The following is a 6,044-nucleotide window of genomic DNA, read 5'->3' as shown; positions in this document are numbered from 1 at the left end:
TCAACACCACCACCTTGTTTACAGCAAAACCAAGCAAAACATCCCATCATACACACGTCCGCTAGAGTGGCAGGGCACACAATTCCCAATGTTGGTGGGACCAGCTGCGGGATTTCATTCTCCAGCTCTTTGATGCATAAAGAGGTTTGAAAGGTCGTAAGAGTGCGCACGTCGCAGAAGCAACAACTTTCATACATTTTCTGTTATTATTGCGATAGAAAATTGCATCTTTTTGAAGTCCCAAAGCAGCGGAACATGTGCATGTTGAGGCTCCAAACTGAGCCGAAAATTGACCTTTTATTCTGAAATGGGGGCAATTTATATCCACACATTATGATGTGTGCACGGCATTCATGCAGGACACGTATGAAACGGGTCAAAGGCCCGCCTGACATCACCCTCATGGTAGCTCAGTCTGTAGATGTAGATGGTTCTCAGTTCAAGCAAAGAATGCAGTAGGTCGTAGAGGTAACACCAAGGTACCCTTGGGCAAGGTAGCGGACCCCCAAATACTGCAAAGAGCTGGTGACTAATCCAGGGATGTAACCTGCCTTTATATGAAGCTGGATAACCCTCCCTGAGACCCCCAAAGGGATAAATTGGTCAAGAAAAGAAGAAGACCGGCCTGAACCCAGTGGTGGGTGCCAACAGGATCACCTGCTAACAGGATCTGTTGTTTTATGAGAGAACAACAGAAGGTGGAGGGAGGTGCCGTTTTAGAGGCTTTCTTGCTGCACACAGGTCAGCTCAAACCTCCACAAAACTAGAGCCATTAACGGACTCTTTCAATTGTTTTTTGGTTTGTTTAATTGCTCATACGTGCATAACGCAGGGTCTGTTGTTAGCTGTAGACTTGCAAACTTAGACGAGGTGGTGAGGGACAGGATGGTGTTGAAACTGCGGACAATCATGGACAGTCCCTCCCACCCCCTCCATAACACAGTGGACAAACTGAGAAGCAGCTTCAGCTTCAGACTCCTGCAGCCTCGCTGCTCTAAGGAACGGGACAGGAAGTCATTCCTGCCGTCCGCCATTAAACTGTATAACTCATCCTAACCCAGCCAATAACAATAATTGTGTAATGTTTATGTTGTAATTTTATTTCTATTTTATTCTATATTTATGTATATATGCTTATAATGCTCATAATATGTGTGTGTATGTATATATGCTTATAATATATGCTGTATATATGCTTATAACGTTCTAATCTTATCTGTATTTATTTATTCTGTTTCTATACTTTGTATAGGTTGCTACTACAATTCAATTTCCTCACGGGGATGAATAAAGTACATCTTAATCTTAACCAGCACGTTATTGGGGAAAGTGCGCATTGGTCATATTTCCATCTGTTTGCTGTCGTGAAATGAGCCGCCTCTCTATTCTCTCCGGCTCTGCTGTAGGTTACAGTTGGATCGGCTGTGACGTTGCTCTCTGCTGCTCATGAGTCTGTTTCAGGCCCCCATCTGCTGGCCTCAGTCTGTCTGTGCTAAGGGCTGAGGGAGGCTCACCTGAGCGCTGCCTGATGAAGGACTGCCATATGGGTCCGCTTTGACGAAGCCGGGTTAATTTGATTTGGTCCCTCGCGCCTCTGAGGTCCTACCGGTCGTTCAGCTTAGCAGCAATAATCCGAAGGAGGCATTTGTTGCTTTCGACAGGAACGGGGTCGGACTTATTCCTCTGATGAGTAGTTCAAGGGCCTTTCCCAGAGTTCAAAGCTGCCCAGGGCGAGGGCCACCTTTCTTAAAGGAAGAAACTGCCAGGACGCTGCGCCTCCTGCTGCGTCTATCACTCCCTCACCAATTCTGGGCTCCATGGACAGAGACGATGGGTCTCTGTGTGTGGTGCCCAGCGCATTCTCAGCACAGTTTTCAGCTCCATCCTTCAGTTTGCCGTTGGCCTGAGCCTCTGACAACCTAATTATATAGGCCTTTGTGCTGCCGGGCTTTTAGTGCAGTGGCTGGTTTGTGATGGCTACACTTGAGCCAGTTTGGCACCCGTCCCCACAGAATGATTCCCATGTTTGGACAAAGCTGGCTGAGGACGAGCCAAGCAAACTTGAAAGAGGGGTTTGGTTTCTTTTGCTTTCTGGGGCCGTCTGATTATTAGTCTCTGGTATCTTCTCTTTAAAGAATGACTTTTTTGGATTTTTATGTCAGCTCCTGCTGTATGATGTAGAAAACCTGAACAAGAACCGATGAACTCTCCTTGTTTGACATCTGTTTCTCACATAATTAAGCTCGGAGACTCTGGTGAAAATCCTTAGCTTGTGCCGCAGCTCATCCTCGACCTCCAGCCCAGCGTGAGCCAAAACGCGGTTGCTGGAGTCGTGCAGCGATGAGGAGGCGTAGAGCATTTATGGTAGCAGCATGACAAAGAATGCAAAACAAACGTAGATAATACCGCGATGCAGGAAAGCGACGGATGTTACGAAACACACAGATCTTCGCCAATAATGATGACTGGCTGGTTTTTCTGTCCTACCAGGCAGAAAACACGTTCTCCAAGGAAAGCACAGGGCGGCAGCCCTTGAGGACTGGATTTGGGCACCCCTCAACTAGAGGGTTTATTCCTACAAAGGGGGGGCACACGTTTGAAAAAAGCACTAAATCCCTGTGCTGGAAATTGCATCATTACAGAAGCAAATCACCCCTTCTGGGTAACAAACAGTACCAATGTTGTAAAACACTGATAATTTTAGTATCTTTAAAATAGTCTATCTTGTTTTGGACCTTTACCTTATTTGAGTCTATGGCAGGTTCTGTGGTTGCTATAAATGACCAGATCACTTTCTGAAAGCAAAACTGCAGCATTCTGATGTCCCATTTGAGCTGTAGAAGAGCTTCAACAACATACTCAGAGTGAGGACCAGCTGGCAGCCCAGCATCTGCCTGCAGTCCTTCAGTTCTTCAGTCATGATGAAGAGCTGTCTGTACGTCTGGATTCGGTTTCCCCTCAAGACTGGCCATTTTCCTCTCTGTGATCCCTGGTGTTCTCCCAATGGCTCCTCTTTTACCGAACATCTCTCATCTGCCTCAGAAAACTCAGGCCTGGGTAGTTTTCATGGACTGCCCAGAGTTCAATCCAATATGACGAAATTTACCTTATTCATATTCAAATGACTTCCCTTTAAGTGTGTTTCATGGCAGTTTATTTTCAATAGGCTAGACTTTGTGTAGTATAATATCGACTATAAGGGAGAAAATGTGCATTTTTTAAGCAGGAATAAGATGGTGTTCTATGCGTGCAATAAGGGATTCAATGGATATGAATATGTGAACAATCTCAAATCAGCGTAAACATACGTATAAAGGACTATAGGAGGAGGAGAAGGGTGTTATTCTTGGTGTCTCAGCAATGTTTATTTAAAGAGTTGCAAGCAGACCTACTTCTCTCGCTTCTGGCTATATTCTTAATGTGATTTCATTCATGGATTAAAAGAATTGCGTGTTTTTAATGGGGGACTTGCGCGTCACATTTCTACAAGATCACGGACTTTTACTGCCATTTAGTGGTTTATAGTGGAACTGCAACATCTCGTGGCAGGTGTGCACTACCGTATATGGACCTTACTGTTTATATATCATATTTTTAACAAAAAAAATATATATATATATATATATGTAATCAAAAGTCAACACAGTGGCTGTAAAAATGTAAACATGCTTGTTTTCCAAGTTAATTCAGTCTTAATATCACAGCAACATTATGCTACATTTTGACAGTATTTGACATAAAGGAGTCTGAAATGACTCCTTATCTTAGAGGAATACCTTAAGGAGCTACTAGTTGGATTAATGAGAGCTTTGCTAATACCACTTGTGAACTATTATATGGATAGAATACAGGAAAAGTCTTTTTTTATTATTCTCCCCGTTCTGACTATTGTAACTCCTTTTTCCCCCCATTAATTTGTAATGTATTTAGGATAAACTCTAGAGGCAAGGCTGGTAAATGTTCCAACGAAATACAATCTTAAATATTCTTTTATTGGGAGGAAACTGGAACCTGATTGAATGCACACACCACCTTCTTAACAAAGAAATCTGAGCATGGACTGTATAGACAAATAAATCACAATTTAAGAAGTGAAAAAGTGTGTCAATCCTCATTTACAAGGCGATACGGGCCTGTTTATAAAAGGAGCCACTGGAGTACATGTAACATGACTGAGCTACTGTTTGGAAGAAACTGGTTTTGGTTCTGCTTGTAAAGAATATTAAAACTTAGTAGAAGATTGGAGCAGCATACCAAAGTCTCATTTTATGCTCACACAAGCGAAAAAAAAGTGGCCTCGCTTCTGTTATCAGAGAGATAAGATGGGGGTTCTGCCCCCCGTTCTGCTTTTTCCAGCGAACAATGGTGATGATATGAGATGGCAGTATCACATACTGGCAAAACACCATCTAAATTAAAAGTTTTATTTCAGACAGGATTCAAGGAACTTTATTCTTTCTCTCCTCTAATTATTTGCACACTCACTAACCCTCCAGTTACAAGGAAAATTCCTGTCCTCTAAACCACGAGCTGCCCATTAATGTCATATCAGCAGACATTGGCACATTAAATTGATGCAAAATTTGCACTGGGGCCCCAGTTCAACCCCCTTTAAAGGGGTTTTGAGCACAGAGCACCACTAGAGTTTAGTCATCTCACAGCTTCCTGGAAGCTGCTCCTCAACCCAGTGGTCCTGCTCCAGATGTTACAGCAGCCTGTCTGGGGAGGGAAGGTTAACGAGAGTGTGTGTGCGTATTTGTGTGTGGGGATGGGAGGGGGTGCAGATTGCTGTGGACTCTCCTCACCGCACAGCTGTTGAAGCTCCTCAAGCTTGAGGAAGGAGCGGCAGTGGTGGGACTGTTGCAGGTTGATCAATTCTAGGGTTTGATGAACACTTTTTGTGCAAGTAGTTTGTAAACCATATTAATAGTTCTTAACCAGTTTTTTATGACTACACTTTGCAATAATCAGAGAAATCAAATTTACACTAAACATATTTAATATATATATTCAATTTTCATAATTTGGGGTTGGATCATAAAAAATGTTAATATATTCAGTAATATTTGATATCTAAGATTAGAGGCTGATGATGGTTTACAATATTTTTTTAAATAGTAATTTATAAAAATTTTAAGTGACACGAAGACACAAATAATTTCAAAATGGTCATCTGACCAGAACAATGCTGACAAGAATTTGTGGTGCTGTTTTAAACTGACTGCGACACCTCGACAATATTTTGAGGACATCTAGGAAGGATTTCAACAAACACACACGAACATTCTGTCCCAATCCTATTTCTGACCCCCTAATCTATCTAAATGTTAAAATTTAAGTATCCTAACCTGAAACCTAAAGACATACCTTAACCCTAAGTCCTTTGAAGTTGTGAGGACATTTTAAGAAGATTCTTTTGATTGGCTCTTTTGCTCTGTGCTTAGTGAATTTTTAATCATAGGACAGAAACTATACACATCGATAATATTGTTAAAAATGTTAATGGTGGTTGATGGTTCTACAGAACCAGCAGAGAGGTGTGTAGGACCACAACCGTGTCCTGGTCTGGACCCTGGAGTGTCAGATTACCGAGTCCAAAATAATCTCTAGAGATGAGAGGGATACCACCCCGAATGGGATGGACACCCTCAGTCCAGAGGGTTGATAAGACCAGATATCCCCAAAAACTGTTCCGATTGTCATCAAAGGACAGTTGGGTTTCGGGGGAACCACAGTGACAGCCAGTCACTGGCCAGATTGGGGAGGGGACCACACATTGTTTCGTCTGAGTCAACCAATGATTTATGATTACCATTCCCTTGAGATCCATTTGACCCTTTTGTGTTCAGAGTCCTGAGTGTTTTCCCTCTCACTTTCTGTGTCTCGTCTGTTTTCCCTTCTTTGTCTGTTTTCAGGCTGGGCGGAGCGGTTTCCTGCCTCTCCTCCGTGGGGCGAGCAAGGCACACCTGAAGACGATCTCCTCTTATTATCCACACCTGCCGTTCTCTTTAAAAGCCTGTTCATCTATCCACTCATGGCCAATT

The sequence above is a fragment of the Takifugu rubripes genome, chromosome 2 (genome assembly GCF_901000725.2).
Source record: "Takifugu rubripes chromosome 2, fTakRub1.2, whole genome shotgun sequence".
In the NCBI taxonomy this organism is placed as follows: Eukaryota; Metazoa; Chordata; class Actinopteri; order Tetraodontiformes; family Tetraodontidae; genus Takifugu; species Takifugu rubripes.
The sequence above is the reverse complement of the archived record's forward strand: the minus strand, read 5'-3'. Positions refer to the sequence as shown.